Consider the following 25,305-nt stretch of genomic DNA (forward strand, 5'->3'; position numbering starts at 1 on the left):
ATTATTATTGGTATTGGAAAAGTCACACAATTTAGTATTATGTTGAGCCATTATGACAAGCAATCCAACACACAGGCACACAAGAGGCAAGCGAAAAAGAGGTGAAAGAAATGAGAGGGCAAATAAAACGGCAAGGGTGAAGTGGGGGAGAGGAAAACGAGAGGCAAATGGCAAATTATGTAGTTCGAGGGAGATGAGTTTGTGATGGGTACTTGGTATGTCTTGCCTTGAGCGAAGAACTCCCCGACAATGGCGCCAGAAATCCTTCTTGTGACCTCTTGAGCATGCATTGGTTTTTCCCTTGAAGAAGAAAGGGTGATGCAGCAAAGTAGCGTAAGTATTTCCCTTGGTTTTGAGGACCAAGGTATCAATCTAGTAGCAGGCTCCTCAAAAGTCCCACACACCTACACAAACAAACGAGAACCTTGCAACCAACGCGATAAAGGGGTTGTCAATCCCTAGTGAGATCTGATAGAGATAATAAGATAAGATAAATATTTTTGGTATTTTTATGATATAGATTGGAAAATAAAAGATGAAAATAAAAGTAGATGGAAGACTTATATGATAAAAGATTGACCCGAGGGCCATAGGTTTCACTAGTGGCTTCTCTCAAGATAGCATAAGTATTACGGTGGGTGAACAAATTACTATCGAGCAATTGATAAAAAGTGCATAGTTATGAGAATATCTAGGCATGATCATGTTGGAAATATGCCCTAGAGGCAATAATAAATTAGTTATTATCATTATATTTCCTTGTTCATGATAATCGTTTATTATCCATGCTATAATTGTATTGATAGGAAACTCAGATACATGTGTGGGTACATAGACAACACCATGTCCCTAGTAAGCCTTTAGTTCACTAGCTCGTTGATCAATAGATGGTTACGGTTTCCTGACCATGGACATTGGATGTCGTTGATAATGGGATCACATCATTAGGAGAATGATGTGATGGACAAGACCCAATCCTAAGCCTAGCATAAAGATCGTGTAGTTCGTATGCTAAAGCTTTTCTAATGTCAAGTATCATTTCCTTAGACCATGAGATTGTGCAACTCCCAGATACCGTAGGAATGCTTTAGGTGTACCAAACGTCACAACGTAACTGGGTGGCTATAAATGTGCACTACGGGTATCTCTGAAAGTGTCTGTGGGGTTGGCATGAATCAAGACTGGGATTTGTCACTTCGGTTGACGAAGAGGTATCTCTGGGCCCACTCGGTAGGACATCATCATAATGTGCACAATGTGACCAAGGGGTTGATCACGGGATGATGTGTTACGGAACGAGTAAAGAGACTTGCCGGTAAGGAGATTGAACAAGGTATCGGGATACCGACGATCGAATCTCGGGCAAGTATAATACCGCTGGACAAAGGGAATTGTGTACGGGATTGATTCAGTCCTTGACATCGTGGTTCATCCGATGAGATCATTGTGGAACATGTGGGAGCCACATGGGTATCCAGATCCCGCTGTTGGTTATTGGCCGAAGAGTTGTCTAGGTCATGTCTGCATGGTTCCCGAACCCGTAGGGTCTACACACTTAAGGTTCGGTGACACTAGGGTTGTAGAGATAATAGTATGCGGTAACCGGAATGTTGTTCGGAGTCTCGGATGAGATCCCGGACGTCACGAGGAGTTCCGGAGTGGTCCGGAGGTAAAGATTCATATATAGGAAGTCCAGTTTCGGCCACCGGGAAAGTTTTGGGGGTCATCGGTATTGTAACGGGACCACTGGAAGGGTCCCGGGGGTCCACCGGGTGGGGCCACCTATCCCGGAGGGCCCCATAGGCTGAGGGGGCATGGGAACCAGCCCCTGGTGGGCTGGTGCACCCCCTTTGGGCCTCCCATGCGCCTAGGGTTAGAAACCCTAAGGGGTGGGGGCGCCTCCACTTGGCTTGGAGGCCAAGCCACCCCTAGGGCCGCCGCCCCCCTCCCTAGATGGGATCTACAAGGGGCCGACGCCCCCCCTAGGCCCCTATATATAGTGGAGGGGAGGGAGGGCAGCCGCACCTGAGTCCCTGGCACCTCCCTCCCTCCCGTGACACCTCTTCCACCCCGCTTGCGCTTGGCAAAGCCCTGCCGGGATCCCGCTACTTCCACCACCACGTCGTCGTGCTGCTGGATCTCCATCAACCTCTCCTCCCCTTGCTGGATCAAGAAGGAGGAGATGTATCTCCCAACAGTATGTGACTTGAACACGGAGGTGCCGTCCGTTCGGTGCGAGGATCATCGATGATTTGGATCATGACGAGTACGACTCCTTCAACCCCGTGCACTTGAACGCTTCCGCTTAGCGATCTACAAGGGTATGTAGATGCACTCCCCTCTCTCTTGTTGCTAGTCTCTCCACAGATAGATCTTGGTGACTCGTAGGAAAATTTTGAATTTCTGCTACGTTCCCCAACTGTGGCATCATGATCTAGGTCTATTGCGTAGATTCTTTGCATGAGTAGAACACAAAGTATTTGTGGGCATTGATTTTGTTCAATATCCTTACCGTTACTAGTCCAATCTTGTTTCGATGGTATTGTGGGATGAAGCGGCCTGGACCGACCTTACACGTACACTTACGTGAGACAGGTTCCACCAATTGACATGCACTTGTTGCATAAGGTGGCTAGCGGGTGCCAGTCTCTCCCACTTTAGTCGGATCGGATTCGAAGAAAAGGGTCCTTATGAAGGGTAAATAGCAATTGGCATATCACGTTGTGGCTTTTACGTATGTAAGAAACGTTCTTGCTAGAAACCCATAGCAGCCACGTAAAACATGCAAACAACAATTAGAGGACGTGTAACTTGTTTTTGCAGGGTATGCTATGTGATGTGATATGGCCAAGAAGAATGTGATGAAAGATATGTGATGTATGAGATTGATCATGTTCTTGTAATAGGAATCACGACTTGCATGTCGATGAGTATGACAACCGGCAGGAGCCATAGGAGTTGTCTTAATTTATTGTATGACCTGCGTGTCATTGAACAACGCCATGTAATTACTTTACTTTATTGCTAACTGTCAGCCATAGTAGTAGAAGTAATAGTTGGTGAGACAACTTCATGAAGACACGATGATGGAGGTCATGATGGTGGAGATCATGGTGTCATGCCGATGACGATGATGATCATGGAGCCCCAAAGATGGTGATCAAAAGGAGCAAAATGATATTGGCCATATCATGTCACTATTTGATTGCATGTGATGTTTATCATGTTTATGCATCTTATTTGCTTAGAACGACGGTAGTAAATAAGATGATCCCTCATTAAAATTTCAAGAAAGTGTTCCCCCTAACTGTGCACCGTTGCGAAAGTTCGTCGTTTCAAAGCACCACGTGATGATCGGGTGTGATAGATTCTAACGTTCACATACAACGGGTGTAAGCCAGATTTACACACGCGAAACACTTAGGTTAACTTGACGAGCCTAGCATGTACAGACATGGCCTCGGAACACAAGAGACCGAAAGGTCGAGCATGAGTCGTATGGTGGATACGATCAACATGAAGATGTTCACCGATGATGACTAGTCCGTCTCACGTGATGATCGGACACGGCATAGTTGATTCGGATCATGTAATCACTTAGATGACTAGAGGGATGTCTATCTGAGTGTGAGTTCATAAGGTGAACTTAATTATCCTGAACATAGTCAAAAACCCTTTGCAAATTATGTCATAGCTCGCGCTTTAGTTCTACTATTTTAGATATGTTCCTAGAGAAAATATAGTTGAAAGTTGACAGTAGCAATTATGCCGACAATAGAAGGCTTATGTACTTAATGCACCGCTCGGTGTGCTGGACCTCGAACATGGTCTGTGGATGTTGCGAACATCTGACATACATGTTTTGATGACTACATGATAGTTCGGTAATGTTAAATGGTTTAGAATTGAGGCACCAAAGACATTTTTGAAATGTCGCAGAACATATGAGATGTTCCAAGAGCTGAAATTGGGATTTCAGGCTCGTGCCCACGTCAAGAGGTATGAGACCTCCGACGAGTTTTCTAGCCTACAAACTAAGGGAGAAGATCTCAATCGTTGAGCTTGTACTCAGATTGTCTGGGTACAACAATCACTTGAATCGATGAGATAGTGATGTTTCTCCAAAGACATTGCCACCAAGCTACTAGAGCTCCATGATGAACTGTAACATAACAGGGATAGATATGATGATCCTTGAGCTATTCGCAATGTTCGACACCGCGAATGTAGAAATCAAGAAGGAGCATCAATTGTTGATGGTTAGTGAAACCACTAGTTTCAAGAAGGGCAAGGGCAAGAAGGGGTACTTCATGAAACGGCAAATCAGTTGCTCCTCCAGTGAAGAAACCCAGGGTTGAACCCAAACCTGAGACTAAGTGCTTCTGTAATGAGGGAACGGTCACTGAAGGAGAACTACCCTAGATACTTGGTAGATGAGAAGGCTGGCAAGGTTGACATAAGTATATTGGATATACATTGTATTAAATGTGTACTTTACAAGTACTCCTAGTAGCACCAGGGTATTAAGATACCGGTTCGGTTACTAAGTGTTAGTAACTCGAAATAAAAGAGCTACGGAATAAACGAAGACTAGCTAAAGGTGAGATGACGATGTGTGTTCGAAGTGTTTCCAAGGTTGATGTGATCAAGCATCGCCTGCTCCCTCTACCGTCGAGATTGGTGGTAAACCTAAATAATTTATATTTGGTGTTTGCATTGAGCATAGACATGATTGGATTATGTCTATTGCAATACGGTTATTCATTTAAGGAGAATAATGGTTACTCTACTTATTTAAATAATACCTTCAATGGTCTTGCACCTAAAGGAATGGTTTATTAAATCTCGATCGTAGTGATACACATTTTCATGCCAAAAGATATAAGATAGTAATGATAGTAGCACTTACTTGTGGCACTGCCATGTAAGTCATATTGGTATAAAACGCATGAAGAAGCTCCATGTTGATGGATCTTTGGACTCACTCGTTTTTGAAAAGTTTGAGACATGCGAACCATGTCTATTGCTGTATATGCATGAAGAAACTCCATGCAGATGGATCATTTGGACTCACTTGATTTTGAATCACTTGAGATATGCAAATCATACCACATGGGCAAGATGACTGAAAAGCCTCGTTTTCAGTAAGATGGAACAAGATAGCAACTTGTTGGAAGTAACACATTTTGATGTGTGCAGTCCAATGAGTGCTGAGGCATGCAGTGAATATCGTTATGTTCTTACTTCACAGATGATTTGAGTAGATGTTGAGTATATTTACTTGATGAAACACAAGTCTGAATTATTGAATGGTTCAAGTAATTTCAGAGTGAAATTAAAGATCATCGTGTCAAGAGGATAAAATGTCTATGATATAATCATAGAGATGAGTATCTGAGTTACGAGCTTTGGCACGCAATTAAGACATTGTGGAAATTGTTTCACAATTAATACCGCCTGGAACACAATAGTGTGATGGTGTGTCCGAACATCATAGTTGCACCCTATTGGATATGGTGCGTACCATGATGTCTCTTATTGAATTACCACTATCGTTCATGGGTTAGGCATTAGAGACAACCGCACTCACTTTAATAGGGCACCACGCAATTCCATTGAGACGACACCGTTTGAACTATGGTTTGGAGAAACCTAAGTTGTCGTTTCTTAAAAGTTTGGGGATGCGACGCTTATGTGAAAAAGTTTCAGGTTGATAAGCTCGAACCCAAAGTGGATAAAATGCATCTTCATAGGACACCCAAAAATAGTTGGGTATACCTCCTATTTCAGATCCAGAAGCAAATGGATTGTTTGTAGAAACGGGTCCTTTCTCGAGGAAAAGTTTCTCTCGAAAGAATGGAGTGGGAGGATGGTGGAGACTTGATGAGGTTATTGAACCATCACTTCGGCCCCCATGTAAATATTATAGGGGTCTTCGTGATCGCATGACCACACTTGATCCAACTTCTTGGTCCAATGTAGGAGGCGTCCTGTGAAGTGAACTAGGCAATCAGACTATGCGGCTTTAATACTTTCACTTAGCCATAAGAGTCCATTGGTAGCGCTAAGTACTAGCCCCTTGTTGCATGATTGGCGAGCCGGAGTACGGCGCTTTTGCAATGAGGCTGGTCAAAACCCAACCCCTCATATGACACGGCATAAATCGCGAGCGATTCGTAGTGTAACACCAAGTCGCCGGATTGCTGACCCGCTCTCACTTATCATGACAGTCAGTTTTTGGCTTTCTCTACTGAGGTACTTGGCCGGACGAATCGGAAATACAATCGCAGTACTACTCCCTTTACTACCTTAGCCAAACTTGCGGAACGTAAGGTGGCAAGCACAGGAGCCGGGCAACCCAACTATAGACCAAAGATATGATTCGGAGCGAATGCATATAATGCAATATCCAGGACGCTGAAGAGTTCCCTATGGGTGTTCGGACTTAATAATTTAGCAGGGGCTGAATGCAGCCCCTAGCATGAAGATCGTGTCGAACCACATGTGTTAGTCGATTATAAGGAATAGCGCAGATGACATTGAAAAAATCTAACACCCAACAAAAAAAGGTGGTAATCATTTGTGCCCTTTGTATCTTTATTGATATTTCGATGATAGACAATGTCGTTCAATACTCAGGTCATATTACATGCCCAAAAAAGATAAAAAATTACCTAAGGGAAGGTCTAACACAGGGCGTGAAAAATCATACTTCAGAAAAGGAACTCCAAATGATGCCATGTCGCACGTGTGTGCCCTTCCCCTTAGTAGTGAGTCCTTTGAGAGGAGCGTTTGATGGTTGGGACATGCTAGCCTTAAAAGGATCTCCTGCGACAACCGTCTTGTAAGTAGGGCTCTCGATGAACCCGCGTTTAAAAGAAAAGGGATGTATGCGGTCCAATTGTGGTCAAGCCATGTAATGGGCCTACTCCGCAGTGTGCCTTCGGCGCCGCCGAAGGTATTTTTAGTGCATAATTATGTACACGTGGTCCACAAGCCGCGACCTGGTGGGGCGATCAGCGGAGGCTGAACTGCTAATCAATGTTCGGGTCCGCTGATTTATGCGTGGACCGAACTCGTTTAGATCATTGTTGGGGAAATCGTTAACTGGTAGCTGCTCGGTTGGATGGGAAGTAGGGGATTAATGAGCTAATCGGCAAGTTAATCAGACAATTAATCAATTAATCAGACGATTTATTAGTGTATTGGCTACTCAGTGACCCTATGACTAGAGATTAGTCGGCAAGTTAACTGGTTAATCGGATGAATTCTTGAATAGGGGTTTAGATACGTTGTTGGCTTTATTGGCCTGTGAACTGTTTGGCTTGATAAGGCCGCTATACACTTTGGCTGCAAGGGTCGCGGTGTGTTCTTCGGTACGGAGTGAGCACTCCATATTACCATTGACTGTAATAACACCACGAGGTCCAGGCATTTTGAGCTTCGAGTAAGCGTAATGCGGGACTGCGTTAAAGCGGGCGAAGGCAGTTCGTCCGAGCTGCGCATGGTAGCCACTGCGGAAAGGGATGATGTCGAAGATTAACTCTTCGCTGCGAAAGTTATTTGGAGAGCCGAACACTACCTCTAGTGTGATTGAGCCCGTACAACGGGCCTCCACTCCTGGTATCACACCTTTAAAGGTAGTGGTACTAGGCTTGATCCGTTGCGGGTCGATTCCCATCTTATGAAGGGTATCTTGATAGATCAGGTTGAGACTGCTTCCTCCGTCCATAAGGACTCTAGTGAGGTGATATCCGGCAATGATTGGATCAAGAACTAGGGTGGTCGAACCCCCGTGATGGATACTTGTTGGATGGTCCCTATGATCGAAGGTGATCGGACAGGCTGACCATGGGTTAAACTTGGGAGCGACTAACTCTATGGCATAGACATCCTGTAATGCACGTTTGCGCTCCCTTTTGGGGATATGAATGACATATATCATGTTCACTGCCTTTGCCTCGGGAGGAAACTGCTTCTGACCCCCGGTATTCGGCTGACGGGGCTCGTCATCGTCTTTGCTTGGAGGCCCTTTTCCCTTGTGTCTGGTGTTTAGCTTACCGTCCTGTTTGAAAACCCAATAGTTCATGTTAGTATGATTTGCGGGCTTATCGGGTGTGCCATGAATATGACAGGGCATTTCAAGGATTTTATCTAAGTTGGATGGCCCGTCTTTTTTGCCTTTGAAGGGTTTCTTCCGCTGGCCGAACTTGGGACCGCTGAATCCGGCATTGACTGCCATATCATCTGCATCATTGTTGTTGTTATTACAATGTTTGTTTTTATCGTGGCAAGGCTTACCATTGTCGTCCCTCACTTCGGAGGTGCCGGGGTCGCCTGAGCTGTTGCTTCTACGAGCCAACCAACTGTCTTCGCCCGCACAGAAGCGGGCCATGAGTGCCGTTAAGGTCGCCATGGTCTTCGGCTTTTCCTGCCCAGGGTATCGGGCTAGCCATTCGTCACGGGCGTTGTGCTTAAAGGCCTCTAAGGCTTCGCGTCTGGACAGTCTACAATCTGGTTCTTTTTAGTTAAGAACGGATTCCAAAGCTTGCGGGCCGATTCGCTTGGCTACTGGATTATATGACTCAAGTCGTCAGCATCCGGTGGCCAGACATAGGTGCCCTGGAAGTTAGCCCTAAAGGCATATTCCAAGTCCTCCCAGGTTCCATGGAGTTTTCTCGGAGGCTGTTTAGCCAGTGTCATGCTGGTCCCTTCACCTTTAGAGGGAGATATTTAATGGCATGGGGATCATCTCCTCGCGCCATATGAATGTGGAGAAGGAAATCTTAAATCCAGACGGTCGGATCCGTCGTTCCATCGTATGGTTCAATGTTTACGGGTTTAAACCCCTCCAGAAACTGATGTTCCATAACCTCATCAATGAAGCATAGGGGGTGTGCGGGCCCTCTATATCACGCGATGTCGTGGCAGAGATCGGCTGACATCTGAGTTCGGTACTGATCCCGAACATAGTAACGGTCGTCACGCCGGGCTTCATGGCCATTATCTCGCGCCGGGGCACACCCCTTGATCCGTAGATTGATCTGGTCTGACCAGCTTTATAGGCTAGGTAACGTTGCAAGTCGTATGTATATCCCGCAGCTAATGTCTCCCTGCCTCTTTGGCGAGGGGGTGCGGGTTGGTGTTCGGCTTGATATGCCGTTTTATGCCGTCCATGTGGTGGTCGGTCTAGTTGATCTGCCTGATTGTATTTTGATGGTATTGGTTCAAGGACCTCATCGTTGAATTGAGGCAGTAGCTTACGCCTAGGGTAACTTTTGACAGGTCATTCTTGGCCGTATTCCTCAGCGGCCATGACCTTAGTCCACCTTTCGTTCAGCGTGTCTTGGACTTCTTTGAGCTATTGCTGCTTGCTCTTCAGGCTCCGAGCTGTGGCGATGAGCTGTTGCTTGAAGTGTTCTTGGTCGAGGGGTTCCTCTGGGACAATGAAGTCCTCGTCACCGAGGCTGACCTCTTCTTTGGATTCTGGCATGTAGTTGTTGTCCTTTGCATCTTTGTTTTCAGCGAGTCCGGGGCTGTATTCACCCTCTTCCTTTTCGTCATGTTCAGACGTGGGCTCGACGGGGTATTCGGGATCTTCGGCATCGTCCGGAGTCTCATTATCTCCGGTGCCGGCATTGCTATCCTTTGCTCGACGCGATCGTGAGTGGCACCGCTGACGTCAGCGCTTTGGTTGTTTATCGACGGGCTTGTCCTCGTCTGGGATTGGGTTATCCTCGTCGTTCTTCGGAGTGTCCACCATGTACACATCGTAAGTTGAGGTGGCCGTCCAACGCCCCATAACGGTTGGGACTTGGTTTGGTTCGTCTTCGGCGTCATCGTCCATGCCGTCGATGTCCTCGGACACATAGTCCAACATGTTGGTTAAGTCCTCGAAAGTGGCTATTAAGTGGGTGGTGGGTGGGGCATAAAATTCCCCTATCTCAGCCCCCAGTCCGAGTTGGGTACAGTTCGAAGGTAAAGCCTCCATGATGGTGAGAGATTGCATCAAACCCAATGCTTCATCTAGGAGCAGAAGCAGAACCGGGAACTGTGGGTCTGTCGTGCTGAATCCGGCATGTGATGCCTAATCAGATCCGCTAAGTCCAGGCCTCGGCAGGTCGGGATGGCTACCTAGAGCCAGGTCTAAGATTGCGTCTGGGTCTTTGATAGGAAGCTCCATAAGGGAAAGAACTCCGGCGGGGCTTATGCTCCTGTCTTCGAACAACGAGACCTACCCCGAATCTAAGGCCAGGGTGGGTGTTGGTGTTGACCCCTTGACGAGATCTGGAAGGGGATCCGAAGAGTCCTCTTGGATGGGACACAGAGTGGCAGCCGAGGCTACAAACCCGTCGAAGACGAGGTCTCCTCGGATGTCAGCAACGTAATTAAGGTTTACAAACTTGATCTGGTGGCCGGGGGCGTAACTATCGACCTGGTCGAGGCGGCCGATCGAGTTGGCCCAAAGCACAAAGCCACCAAACACAAAAACCTGTCCAGGAAGAAAAATCTATCTGGACGCAGCATCGCCATTGCCGTAGAGGTAAGCCGTTGATCCTTCTATCGACGATACAATGGAGCTCTCAATGAAAGCACCAATGTAGTCGACGTTCACATAACACCACTAGAGGAAAGACAACATACATCTCATCAAAATATCGAACGAATACCAAATTCACATGATTACTTATAACAAGACTTCTCCCATGTCCTCAGGAACAAACGTAACTACTCACAAAGTATATTCATGTTCAAAATCAGAGGAGTATTGAATAGCATTAAGGATCTGAACATATGATCTTCCACCAAATAAACCAACTAGCATCAACTACAAGAGTAATCAACACTACTAGCAATCCACAGGTACCAATCTGAGGTTTTGAGAGAAAGATCGAATACAAGAGATGAAATAGGGTTTGAGAGGAGATGGTGCTAGTGAAGATGTTGATGGAGATTGACCCCCTCCTAATGAGAGGATCGTTGGTGATGACGACGGAGATGATTTCCCCCTCCGAGAGGGAAGTTTCCCTGGCAGAACAGCTTCGCCGGAGCCCTAGATTGGTTCTGCCCAAGTTCCACCTCGAGAAGGCAGCGCTTCGTCCCGAAAGCTTCCTTCTGGTTTTCTCCAGGTCAAAACACACCATATAGCATAAGATGGCCACCGAAGTCCTGCTAAGGGGCCCACAAGGCAGGGGGTGCGTTCAGGGGGGTAGGGCATGCCCCCCACCCTTGTGGCTTCCTGGTGGGGGCCCTCTAGTACTTTCTTTGCCCAATATATTTTATTAATTCCAAAATGACTCTCCGTAAATTTTCAAGACTTTTGGAGTTGTGCAGAATAGGTCTCTAATATTTGCTCCTTTTCCAACCTAGAATCCAGCTACCGGCATTCTTCCTCTTTATGTAAACCTTGTAAAATAAGAGAGAAAAGGCATAAGTATTGTGCTATAATGTGTAATAACAGCCCATAATGCAATAAATATCAATATAAAAGCATGATGCAAAATGGACGTATCATCCGCCGAGGAGCGCCAGAACAAGGCAGAGGCTAAGTTGAAAGCCTTTCAGGAGGAGCAAGCCGTGCGCACCCAACAACTCTGCCAGCGAGAGGAGGACCTCAAGGCCAGCGAGACGAAGCTCACTGATCGCAATGCCAAGCTGGCCCAAGCGAGCACCGACCAAGCAGCAGAGAGCGAGCGCATGGCCAAGATGAAGGAGGAGCTGGAGAATGCCCAGGTGTCCCACGTGCATCATGTCTATGAGGCAACAGACCGGCTGGACGCCTATGAGAAGGCCATCACCGTCGCCGAGGAGAAGGCGGCCACGAAGCGCGGCTCTTTTCCTTCTCTTGAGCTCAGGTCTCGCGAGGCGCTACGCTCCATATGCAAGGACGATACGATAAACCACTGGCGACCGTCGAAGGCGGCTTTGCAGGGCTCTCCTCTAAGCTTGCCCAAGCGCTTGAGGGTGCCACCGCCGAGGTGGAATCCATCTTAGAGGAGTGCCACACGTTCTTCACTGCGGGCGTGACCCGTGTCTTCAGCCAACTCTACCTCCAGGATCCAGGCTTCTACTTTGATGCGGTGATCCGCCCAGTAGCTCCTGTGTCCCGCTCTGCTGCCGTGGAGGCGGTGAAGGATCGGGTAGACGTGTTGCTGAAGAAGTTCCTCTGCATCCCCGACCCCGAAGCTCCGGCAGTGGTGACGACAGTGGAAGCAATGTCGAAGATGGGCTCCCCAGGACCGGGCCAAACAGCAGCGACGGCCAAGGCGATGGTGGTGCTTCCTCCTAGTTTTTATCCTGCAACATTTACCGTGCCTCGTGGAGGTGTAAGACTTCCATTTGAATTTGTGGAACACTTTGTGCTTGAAATAACTATGTAGGACTCTGTGATTTCCTTATTGTGCCTAGTTTCCTTCTTGCTTGCTTTTGCGCTTTGCGTCGGCAGAGCTCAGCCCCGCGCATGCCTTGTCTGTTGTTGGGGCGTCCGGATAGCCAGGACGAACACCAAGTGGTGAGGGGCTACGTGACTAGTGAGGCCCCTGAGTTGTGATGCTCAGGGATCCCTCTTGACGTACGAGTAGCCCTCCTGAAGGAAACGTAGACGCTAGGGCATACCCCTTCATGCTCTACATCGACAGGGCCCAGCCTCATGCATACCTCGACCGCCATTGGGGCATCTGGATTGCTAGGACGACATCAAGTGGTGAGGGGCTACACGACTAGTGAGGCACCCAAGTCACGATGCTCATGCTGGGGATCATTGCAGAAATTAAAAATTATTCTACGCATCACCAAGATCAATCTATGGAGTTACTAGCAACAAGAGGGAGGGGAGTGCATCTTCATACCCTTGAAGATCGCGAAACGGAAGCATGCAAGGAGTCGTACTCGTAGCGATTCAGATCACAGTGGATTCCGATCTAAGCGCCGAACAACGGCACCTCCACGTTCAACACACGTGCAGCCCGATGACGTCCCCCGCGCCTTGATCCAGCAAGAAGGAGGGAGAGGTTGAGGAAGACAGCTCCAGCAGCAGCACGATGGCGTGGTGGTGGTGGAGCAGCAGTTCTCTGGCAGGGCTTCGCCAAGCTCAAATGGAGGAGGAGAGGTGTTGGGGAGGGGGAGGGCTGCGCCTTGGATGTGGTCCGGCGGCCCTCCCTCCTCTCCTCTATTTATAGGGTGAAGGGGGAAGGGGCACGACCCCTCTAGATGAGATCTAGAGGGGGGGCGGCGACCAAGGGGAGGGGGCTTGCCCCCCAAGCCAAGGGGGCGCCCCCTTTAGGGTTCCCCTCCAAACCTAGGCGCATAGGACCTAGGGGAGATGCCGCCCAGCCCACTTAGGGGCTGGTTCCCTTCCACATAAGCCCATAAGCCCTCCGGGGCAGGTGGACCCTCTCGGTGGACCCCCGGAACCCCTCCGGTGGTCCCGGTACAGTACAGGTAAAGCCCGAATACTTTCGATGACTGTATGATGACTTCCCATATATAAATCTTCACCTCTGGACCATTCCGGAACTCCTCGTGATGTCCAGGATCTCATCCGGGACTCCAAACAACATTCAGTAATCACATACAAATCTTCCCTATAACCCTAGCGTCATCGAACCTTAAGTGTGTAGACCCTACAGGTTCGGGAATCACGCAGACATGACCGAGACATCTCTCCGGCCAATAACCAACAACGGGATCTGGATACCCATGTTGGCTCCCACATGTTCCACAATGATCTCATTGGATGAACCACGATGTCGAGGATTCAAGCAATCACGTGTACAATTCCCTTTGTCAATAGGTACGTTACTTGCCCGAGATTCGATCGTCGGTATCCCAATACCTCATTCAATCTCGTTACCGGCAAGTCACTTTACTCGTTCCGTAATGCATGATCCTATGACCAACTACTTAGTCACATTGAGCTCATTATGATGATGCATTACCCAGTGGGACCAGAGATACCTCTCCGTCATACAGAGTGACAAATCCTAGTCTTGATTCGTGCCAACCCAACAGACACTTTCAGAGATGCCTGTAGTGCACCTTTATAGCCACCCAGTTACGTTGTGAAGTTTGGTACACCCAAAGCATTCCTATGGTATCCGGGAGTTGCACAATCTCATGGTCTAAGGAAATGATACCTGATACTAGAAAAGCTTTAGAAAACGAACTACACTATCTTGTGCTATGCTTAGGATTGGGTCTTGTCCATCACATCATTCTCCTAATGATGTGATCCCATTATCAATGACATCCAATGTCCATAGTCAGGAAACCATGACCATCTATTGATCAACGAGCTAGTCAACTAGAGGCTCACTAGGGACATGTTGTGATCTATGTATTCACACATGTATTACGGTTTCCGGTTAATACAATTATAGCATGAACAATAGACAAATATCATGAACAAGGAAATATAATAATAACCATTTTATTATTGCCTCTAGGGCATATTTCCAATAGCTCAGGGGTCCCCCTTGACGTACGAGTAGCCCTCGTGAGAGGAGCATGGGTGGCGGCAAGGCTAGTCCGGAGTCCTCCATACCTTTCCTTGCCAGTTTCGCCTGGGAGGGGCGCGAGAAGACTACCAGGACCTAGTGAGGTAGCGTGCGTCAGGCCTGGCCTGACCGTAGCCCCCGTGTCCAGCCCCCTCACACGTGCCTCGCAGGGGAGAGCCGCGAGATGCAGCCGATTTAAGAGTCGAGAGGCTATCCTGAGGTTGGTGCAGCCCCTGAGGCGCCCTCAGTTGTTTATCCACCAGCACGGAGCATGGGGTTTCCACTGGGTTGGCCATAGCTGCTCCACGGTCGTGTCGTCCGCCAGCACGGAGCATGGGGCTTCCACTTGTGAGTGGGTATAGTCGCTCCTCGACCGTGTCGTCCTCCAGCGCGGAGCATGGCTGATACGTCTCCAACGTATCTATAATTTTTGATTGCTCCATGCTACTTTATCTATTGTTTTGGACTATAATGGGCTTTATTTTCCACTTTTATATTATTTTTGGGACTAACCTATTAACCGGAGGCCCAGCCCAGAATTGCTGTTTTTTTGCCTATTTCAGTGTTTCGAAGAAATGGAATATCAAACAAAGTCCAAATGGAATGAAACCTTCGGAAACGTGATCTTCTCACCGAACGTGATCCAAGAGACTTGGACCGTACTCCAAGAAGTGCCAGAGGTGGTCACGAGGGTGGGGGGCACGCCCTCCCCCCTGGGCGCGCCCCCCTGCCTCGTGGCCCCCCTGACGCTCCATCGACGTACTCCTTCCTCCTATATATACCTACGTACCCCCAACAGATCAGGGACGGAGCCAAAAACCTAATTCCACCGCCGCAACTTTCTGTATTCGCGAGATCCCATCTTGGGGCCTGTTCTGGAGCTCCGCCGGAGGGGGCATCTACCACGGAGGGCTTCTACATCATCACCATAGCCCCTCCAATGAAGTGTGAGTAGTTTACTTCAGACCTTCGGGTCCATAGTTAGTAGCTAGATGGCTTCTTCTCTCTTTTTGGATCTCAACACAATGTTCTCCCCCTCTCTCGTGGAGATCTATTCGATGTAATCTTCTTTTTGCGGTGTGTTTGTTGAGACCGATGAATTGTGGGTTTATGATCCAGCTTATCTATGGAAATTATTTGATTCTTCTCCGAATTCTTTTATGTATGATTGAGTTATCTTTGCAAGTCTATTCGAATTATCCGTTTGGTTTGGCCAACTAGATTGGTAGTTCTTGTAATGGGAGAAGTGCTTAGCTTTGGGTTCAATCTTGCGGTGACCTTACCCAGTCACAGAAAGGGTTGCAAGGCACGTATTGTATTGTTGCCATCGAGGATAACAAAATGGGGTATTTATCATATTGCATGAATTTATTCCTCTACATCATGTCATCTTTCTTAAGGCATTACTCTATTTTTAACTTAATACTCTAGATGCATGCTGGATAGCGGTCGATGAGTGGAGTAATAGTTGTAGATGCAGAATCGTTTCGGTCTACTTGTCACGAACGTGAGGCCTATATACATGATCATTGCCTGGATAACCTCATAACTATGCTCAATTCTGTCAATTGCTCAATAGTAATTTGTTCACCCACCGTAGAATACTTATGCTCTTGAGAGAAGCCACTAGTGAAACCTATGGCCCCCGGGTCTATTCTCATCATATCAATCTCCATCACTTTATTTACTTGCTTTTGCTTTTACTTTTTACTTTGCATCTTTATACCAAAAATACCAAAAATATTATCTCTATCAGATCTCACCCTCGTAAGTGACCGTGAAGGGATTCACATCCCCTAAGCGTTGGTTGTGAGTAGCTATCGTTTTGTGCAGGTACGAGGGACTTGCGCGTGGTCTCCTACTGGATTGATACCTTGGTTCTCAAAAACTGAGGGAAATACTTACGCTACTATGCTGCATCATCCTCTCCTCTTCGGGGAAATCCAACACAAGCTCGAGATGTAGCAATGGGGCTTCCACTTGTGCATGGGCAAAGTCGGTCCTCGACCGTGTCATCGAGCAGCGCAGAGCATGGGGCACCCACTTGTGCGTGGGTGGGAGTTCCCTCGGGAGAAGACTCTGAGGCGTGTACAGGCCGGTTCGTGTGCGTGGCTAGCACAGCAGAACTGGAATAGGTGTATATGGGCACTCGTGATCCAGCACGGGATTCACGAGGCCCTACCTCAAGGCGGGTTGCGCCTGATTTCTTTGGTGCGGGGTGTGCGTACCGAACCTGCATGATAGGGGCAATCGACGTCGAATGGATCTGATACGTCTCTAACGTATCTATAATTTTTGATTATTACATATTGTTTTATTATCAATCTTGGATGTTTTATAATCATTTTATATCTGTTTTGGTACTAACCTATTGACATAGTGCCAAGTGCGAGTTACTGTTTTCTGCATGTTTTTACATCGCAGGAAATCAAAATTAGACACAGTCCAAATGCCATGAATCTTTATGATGATTTTTATGGACCAAAAGGAAGAAGTTGGGCCTGGTTGCACCTAGGGGGAGTTCCGAGGAGGGGATAAGCCACCCGGGCGTGCCAAGAGGCCCAGGCGCGCCCTGGTGGGTTGCGCCCACCTCGAGTGCCCTCGGACCGCTTCTTTGCTCTATAAATACCCCAATATTCCAGAAACCCTAGGTGAGTCGATGAAATATCCATCCAGCCGCCGCAGAGCCCAGAACCACCAGATCCAATCTAGACACCATCACGGAGGGGTTCGCCCCTTCCATTGGTGCCTCTCTGATGATGCGTGAGTAATTCTTTGTAGACCTTCGGGTCTGTAGTTAGTAGCTAGATGGCTTTCTCTCTCTTGCTGAATTCTCAATACAATGGTCTCTTGGAGATCCATATGTTGTAACTCTTTTTGCGGTGTGTTTGTTGGGATCCGATGAACTTCGAGTTTACGATCAGTTATATCTTTTTATATCCATGAAAGTAATTTGAGTTTCTTTGATCTCTTATAGCCTCGTATTTCTTCTCCGATATTTGGGTTTTGATTGGCCAACTTGAACTATTTTATCTTGCAATGGGAAGAGGTGCCCAGTAGTGGGTTCGATCTTACGGTGCTTGATCCCAGTGACAAGGGAACTGACACATATGTATCGTTGCTACTAAGGATAAAAAGATGGGATCTATATCTACGCAATAGATAAATGGATCTTGTCTACATCATGCCATCGTTCTTATTGCATTACTCCGTTTTTCCATGAACTTAATACACTAGATGCATGCTAGATAGCCGTCGATGTGTGGAGTAATAGTAGTAGATGCAGGAAGGAGTAGGTCTACTAATCTTGGATGTGATGCCTATGTAATGATCATTGCCTGGATATCATCATGATTATTTGAAGTTCTATCAATTTCCCAACAATAATTTGTTTACCCACCATTTGCTATCTTTCTCGACAGAAGCCACTAGTGAAACCTACGGGCCCCGGGTCTTCTTTCTCATATATTTGCCTTGCGATCTACTTTTTCCTTGTGTTTATTTTCAGATCTATTAAACCAAAAATACAAAAATACCTTGCTGCAATTTATTCTTATTTATTTTATTTGGCATTTGATCTATCAATCTACTTCAAATTTACCTCACATCCTTTGCCTATCTTGAGGCACCGTACCCCGAAAGGGATTGACAACCCCTTTAACACGTCGGGTTGCGAGTTGTTGTTATTTGTGTGCAGGGGTTGTTTACGTTGTGTTGCTTGGTTCTCCTACTAGTTCGATAACCTTGGGTTCATATCTGAGGGAAATACCTACAGCCGATGTGTTGCATCGTCCCTTCCTCTTTGGGGAAATACCGATGTAGCTTCAAGCAACATTAGGATCTCCGGAGGCAATCGCATGAGAAGGCCAAACACCAATGACCCCAGGAGGTGACGTGAACGGGGTCGGCCCGCCAGACAGAGCTCAGCCATTGGGTTTACCAACGCTGCAGGGATGGACCCGAGCATAGACGCCATGCCTAGTCTTCTCATGCGACAATCTCGAGGAAAAACAACTGGCGTGTGGCTCCCGCGACAATGAAACGTCAAATTGTGGTTGAGAGAACCGTGCTGCGTGCCTTGACTTGTCCACCCCTCATTAGCGCATGCGAGAACAAGGCACCAAGGACCCCGGGAGGTGACGTGCACGGGGCTAGCCCACCAGAAAGACCTCGGTCGCTTGGATTTGCCAAAGCTACAGGGACGGACCCAAGCACGGACGCCGTGCTAGTCCTTAATCATGAGGCGGTCGAGGGCGGGGTTGTGAGGGCGCAATGACTCATGGTGACGAAGCACCGGGCACGTGATACATCTCCAATGTATCTATAATTTTTTATTGTTCCATGCTATTATATTATCCACCTTGGATGTTTTATATGCATTTATATGCTATTTTATATTATTTTTGGGACTAACCTATTAACCTAGAGCACAGTGCTAGTTTATGTCTTTTCTTGTTTTTGAGTTTTACAGAAAAGGAATACCAAATGGAGTCCAAACGAGCCGAATCTTTACGATGATTTTTTATGGACCAGAAGATGCCCATGGAGTATCGAAGATGGACCAGAAGAGCCATGAGACATCCACAAGGGTGGAGGGCGTGCCCCCCTGCCTTGTCGCCGCCTTGTGGACCCCCTGACTTGTCCACGACGCCAAAAACTCCTATAAATAGAGAAAACCCCAGAAAGAAATCTAGATCAGAAGTTCCGCCACCGCCAGCCTCTATAGCCATGAAAATCCAATCGGGAGCCCATTCCGGCACCATGTCGAAGGGGGAAACCATCACCGGTGGCCATCTTCATCATCCCGGTGGTCTCCATGACAAGGAGGGAGTATTTCACCCTCGAGGTTGAGGGTATGTACCAGTAGCTATATGTTTGACCTCTCTCTCTCTCTCTCGTGTTCTTGATTTGGCACAATCTTGATGTACCGCGAGCTTTGTTACTATAGTTGGATCATATGGTGTTTCTCCATCTCTACCTTGTGATGAATTGAGTATTTTCCTTTGAGGTTTTGTTATGTCGGATAGAATCCTTGGATGTGAGAGCAGTAGATGTATGTCTTGCGATGGGATATCCGTGGTGACAATTGGATGTTCAGTTGATCCACTTGATGTATGTTTTGGTTATCAACTTGCGGACTCCCGTGGTGCCATTGGGGTAATCTATGCATAGGGGTTGGTGCGCGTTTTCATATTCCTTTCTCTGGTAGATATCTCGGGATGCTCCCGACGTTCTTTATGATGGATTAAATATTATGAATCTGAAGTTGTGTGATGCATATCGTATAATTGACCCACGGATACTTGTGGTGACATTGGAGTATCAAGGTGACATTAGGGTTGATTGATGTGTGTCATGTGGTGTTATTTTAGTACGAACTCTATGGCTGTTTGTGACACTTATAGAAATAGCTCAATAGATTGATCAGAAAGAATAACTTTGAGGTGGTTTCGTACCCTACAAGCAATTTCGTCTTATGTTCTTCGCGATAGGAACTTTGGAGTGGCGTTTGTCGCACGTTGAGGGATTTCCATATGATCTAATTATGTTATCATTGTTGAGAGAACTTGCACTAGTGAAAGTATGAAACCTAGGCCTTGTTTCTAAGCATTGCAATATTGTTTTCGCTCACTTTTGTTACTAGTTACCTTGCTGTTTTTATATTTTCATATTACAAAAACCTATTTCTACTATCCATATTACACTTGTATCACCATCTCTTCGCAGAACTAGTGCACCTATACAATTTACCATTGTATTGTGTGTGTTGGGGACACAAGAGACTCCCTTTAATTTTGTTGCAGGGTTGTTTGAGAGAGAATATCTTCATCCTACGCCTCCCACGGATTGATAAACCTTAGGTCATCCACTTGAGGAAAATTTGCTACTGTCCTACAAAACTCTACGCTTGGAGGCCCAACACTAGTCTACAAGAAGAAGGTTGCGTAGTACTCCCTCCGTTCCAAATTTCTCGTCGTGGTTTTAGTTCAAATTTGAACTAAAACCACGACGAGTAATTTGGAACGGGGGGAGTAGACATCAGCACACAGTTTAAAATACTTAGGAAATTCATAAATGGGAAAGCCAGTTCCGATACATGCGCAAAGCTATACTTCTGCACGGGCTAGCCCTGACAGCTTGAGGATAATGCAGCCCGAGGGGCGCCCTCAACTGAACAAACCAAAAAATCACCTGGCACCGGCTTCATAGAAGCGTCGAGGTAGCTACAGGTGTGTGTTGTGGAGATCCTTCCTCACAAGTCGGGAAGCTCCAGAGGCCAGGGGGGCTCGCGAGGTCGAGGCAAGTCGCCCGGGTCTGAAACCTCCTGAGCCATCACCGCCCGACGTCGGGCTTCATGAGATGCACACACAACCTGCGCAAGGCGCTGGTACATGGCGCATGTGTTCACAGGGCCTAAGGGCATGCGGACGTAGTTGCAGGGGTAGCCCCCACTCCGGCCGACGTGCGATGGCCAGAAGAGCTCCTGAGAAGTGGCCATGTTGAGGCATGGGATGTTGACGCAGAAGCGCAGTTCACCACCCGCACCGAGGGTTGTGGCTGCGCCCAGTGGTGCGGGGTGACGCTCGCCACGCATTGCTTGTGCCTCCTGAACCTCCTCGATCACGTTGTTGATGAATTCTTGCGCCCCTGGTGCCTCACTCCTTGCTTCTTGCTTGCGGGGGCGCGCGTCGAAGCACGCCTCCAGATGGTGCCCGAGCACCTCCCTCGTCGTGTTGGTCACGTCAGAGGCTCTCCAGATGGAAGCCCCCTGGCCCGTCCTGACGGAGGCACTGGGCGTGCCTTCCTACGCGGAAGGGAGCGCGCCCCAGCAGGAGGTGCGGGGTCTAATGTGCCGCCCACAGGAGCACCTGCTTCCCGACGGCTCTTTAGGAGGAGTTGTTGTTGGGGAACGTTGCAGAAAATTAAAATTTTTCCTACGGTTTCACCAAGATCCATCTATGAGTTCATCTAAGCAACGAGTCATGGGAGAGAGATTGCATCTACATACCACTTGTAGATCGCGTGCGGAAGCGTTCAAGGGAACGGGGATGATGGACTCGTACTCGCCGTGATCCAAATCACCGATGACCGAGTGCTGAACGGACAGCACCTCCGCGTTCAACACACGTACGGAACGGACGACGTCTCCTCCTTCTTGATCCAGCAAGGGGGAAGGAGAGGTTGAGGAAGAAGGCTCCAACAGCAGCACGACGGCGTGGTGTTGGTGGAGAGGCAGTACTCCGACAGGGCTTCGCCAAGCACTTAACAGAGGAGGAGAGGTGTTGGGGAGGGGAGGGGCTGCGCCTTGGATCAGGTGTTCAGCCCTCCCCTCGCCCCTCTATTTATAGGGGAAGGGGGAAGGGGGCCGGCCCCCTCTAGATGAGAACTAGAGGGGGGCGGCGGCCAGGGAGGGGCTTGCCCCCCTAGCAAAGGGGGTGCGCCCCCTTTAGGGTTCCCCCCAAACCCTAGGCGCATGGGCCCAAGGGGGGCGCCTAGCCATCCAGGGGCTGGTTCCCTGCCCCATGCGACCCATGGGGCCCTCCGAGAGGGGTGGCCCCTCCCAGTGGACCCCCGGAACCCTTCCGGTGGCCCCGGTACAATACCGATATGCCCCCGAAACTTTCCGGTGTCCGCATGACAACTTCCCATATATAAATCTTTACCTCCGGACCCTTCCGGAACTCCTCGTGACCTCCGGGATCTCATCCGGGACTCCGAACAACATTCGGTAATCACATACAAGTCTTCCTTATAACCCTAGCATAACGGAACCTTAAGTGTGTAGACCCTACGGGTTCGAGAGGCATGCAGACATGACCGAGATGGCTCTCCGGTCAATAACCAACAGCGGGATCTGGATACCCATGTTGGCTCCCACATGCTCCTCGATGATGTCATCGGATGAACCACGATGTCGAGGATTCAATCAACCCCGTATACTATTCCCTTTGTCAATCGGTATGTTACTTGCCCGAGACCCGATCGTCGGTATCCCAATACCTCGTTCAGTCTCGTTACCGGCAAGTCACTTTACTCGTACCGTAATGCATGATCCCGTGACCAGACACTTGGTCACTTTGAGCTCATTATGATGATGCACTACCGAGTGGGCCCAGTGATACCTCTCCGTCATACGGAGTGAGAAATCCCAGTCTCGATCCGTGTCAACCCAACAGACACTTTCGGAGATACCTGTAGTGCACCTTTATAGTCACCCAGTTACGTTGTGACATTTGGTACACCCAAAGCACTCCTACGGTATCCAGGAGTTACACGATCTCATGGTCTAAGGAAAAGATACTTGACATTGGAAAAGCTCTAGCAAAACGAACTATACGATCTTGTGCTATGCTTAGGATTGGATCTTGTCCATCACGTCATTCTCCTAATGACGTGATCCCATTGTCAATGACATCTAATGTCCATAGTCAGGAAACCATGACTATCTGTTGACCAACGAGCTAGTCAACTAGAGGCTTACTAGGGACGTATTGTGGTCTATGTATTCACACGTGTATTACGATTTCCGGATAATACAATTATAGCATGACTAAAATACAATTATCATGAACAAGGAAATATAATAATAATCCTTTTATTATTGCCTCTAGGGCATATTTCCAACAGTCTCCCACTTGCACTAGAGTCAACAATCTAGTTACATTGTGATGAATCGAACACCCATAGAGTTCTGGTGTTGATCATGTTTTGCTCGCGAGAGAGGTTTAGTCAACGGATCTGCGACATTCAGATCCGTATGTACTTTGCAAATTTCTATGTCTCCATATTGAACATTTTCACGGATGGAGTTGAAACGACGCTTGATGTGCCTGGTCTTCTTGTGAAACCTGGGCTCCTTGGCAAGGGCAATAGCTCCAGTGTTGTCACAGAAGAGTTTGATCGGCCCCGACGCATTGGGTATGACTCCTAGGTCGGTGATGAACTCCTTCACCCAAATTGCTTCATGCGCTGCCTCCGAGGCTGCCATGTACTCCGCTTCACATGTAGATCCTGCCACGATGCTTTGCTTGCAGCTGCACCAGCTTACTGCTCCACCATTCAACATATACACGTATCCGGTTTGTGACTTAGAGTCATCCACATCTGTGTCGAAGCTAGCATCGACGTAACCCTTTACGACGAGCTCTTCGTCACCTCCATAAACGAGAAACATGTCCTTTGTCCTTTTCAGGTACTTCGGGATATTCTTGACCGTTGTCCAGTGTTCCTTGCCGGGATTACTTTGGTACCTTCCTACCAAACTTACGGCAAGGTTTACATCAGGTCTGGTACACAGCATGGCATACATAATAGATCCTATGGCTGAGGCATAGGGGATGACGCTCATCTCTTCTTTATCTTTTGCCGTGGTCGGGCATTGAGCCGAGCTCAATCTCAAACCTTGCAATACAGGCAAGAACCCTTTCTTAGACTGATCCATTTTGAACTTCTTCAAAATCTTATCAAGGTATGTGCTTTGTGAAAGACCAATGAGGCGTCTCGATCTATCCCTATAGATCTTGATGCCTAATATATATGCAGCTTCTCCAAGGTCCTTCATTGAAAAACACTTATTCAAGTAGGCCTTAATGCTGTCCAAGAATTCTATATCATTTCCCATCAAAAGTATGTCATCTACATATAATATGAGAAATGCTACAGAGCTCCCACTCACTTTCTTATAAACGCAGGCTTCTCCATAAGTCTGCATAAACCCAAACGCTTTGATCATCTCATCAAAGCGAATGTTCCAACTCCTACATGCTTGCACCAGCCCATAAATGGATCGCTGGAGCTTGCACACTTTGTTAGCATTCTTAGGATCGACAAAACCTTCCGGCTGCATCATATACAGCTCTTCCTTAAGATAGCCGTTAAGGAATGCCGTTTTGACGTCCATCTGCCATATCTCATAATCATAGTATGCGGCAATTGCTAACATGATTCGGACGGACTTAAGCTTCGCTACGGGAGAGAAAGTCTCATCGTAGTCAATCCCTTGAACTTGCCGATAACCCTTAGCGACAAGTCGAGCTTTATAGAAGGTGACATTACCATCCGCGTCCGTCTTCTTCTTAAAGATCCATTTATTTTCTATCGCTCGCCGATCATTGGGAAAGTCAGTCAAAGTCCATACTTTGTTTTCATACATGGATTCTATCTCGGATTTCATGGCTTCTAGCCATTTGTTGGAATCTGGGCCCGCCATCGCTTCTTCATAGTTCGAAGGTTCACCGTTGTCTAACAATATGATTTCCAGGACAGGGTTGCCATACCACTCTGGTGTGGAACGTGTCCTTGTGGACCTACGAAGTTTAGTAGCAACTTGATCAGAAGTACCTTGATCATTATCATTAATTTCCTCTCCAGTCGGTGTAGGCACCACAGGAACATTTTCCTGAGCTGTACTACTTTCCGGTTCAAGAGGTAGTACTTCATCGAGTTCTACTTTCCTCCCCCTTACTCCTTTCGAGAGAAACTCTTTTTCTAGAAAGGATCCGTTCTTGGCAACAAAGATCTTGCCTTCGGATCTTAAGTAGAAGGTATACCCAATGGTTTCCTTAGGGTATCCTATGAAGACGCATTTTTCCGACTTGGGTTCGAGCTTTTCAGGTTGAAGTTTCTTGACATAAGCATCGCATCCCCAAACTTTTAGAAACGACAGCTTATGTTTCTTCCCAAACCATAATTCATACGGTGTCGTCTCAACAGATTTAGACGGTGCCCTATTTAAAGTGAATGTAGCTATCTCTAGAGCGCATCCCCAAAATGATAGCGGTAAATCTGTAAGAGAGATCATAGATCGCAC

Source organism: Triticum aestivum, chromosome 3B (genome assembly GCF_018294505.1).
Source record: "Triticum aestivum cultivar Chinese Spring chromosome 3B, IWGSC CS RefSeq v2.1, whole genome shotgun sequence".
Lineage (NCBI taxonomy): Eukaryota > Viridiplantae > Streptophyta > Magnoliopsida > Poales > Poaceae > Triticum > Triticum aestivum.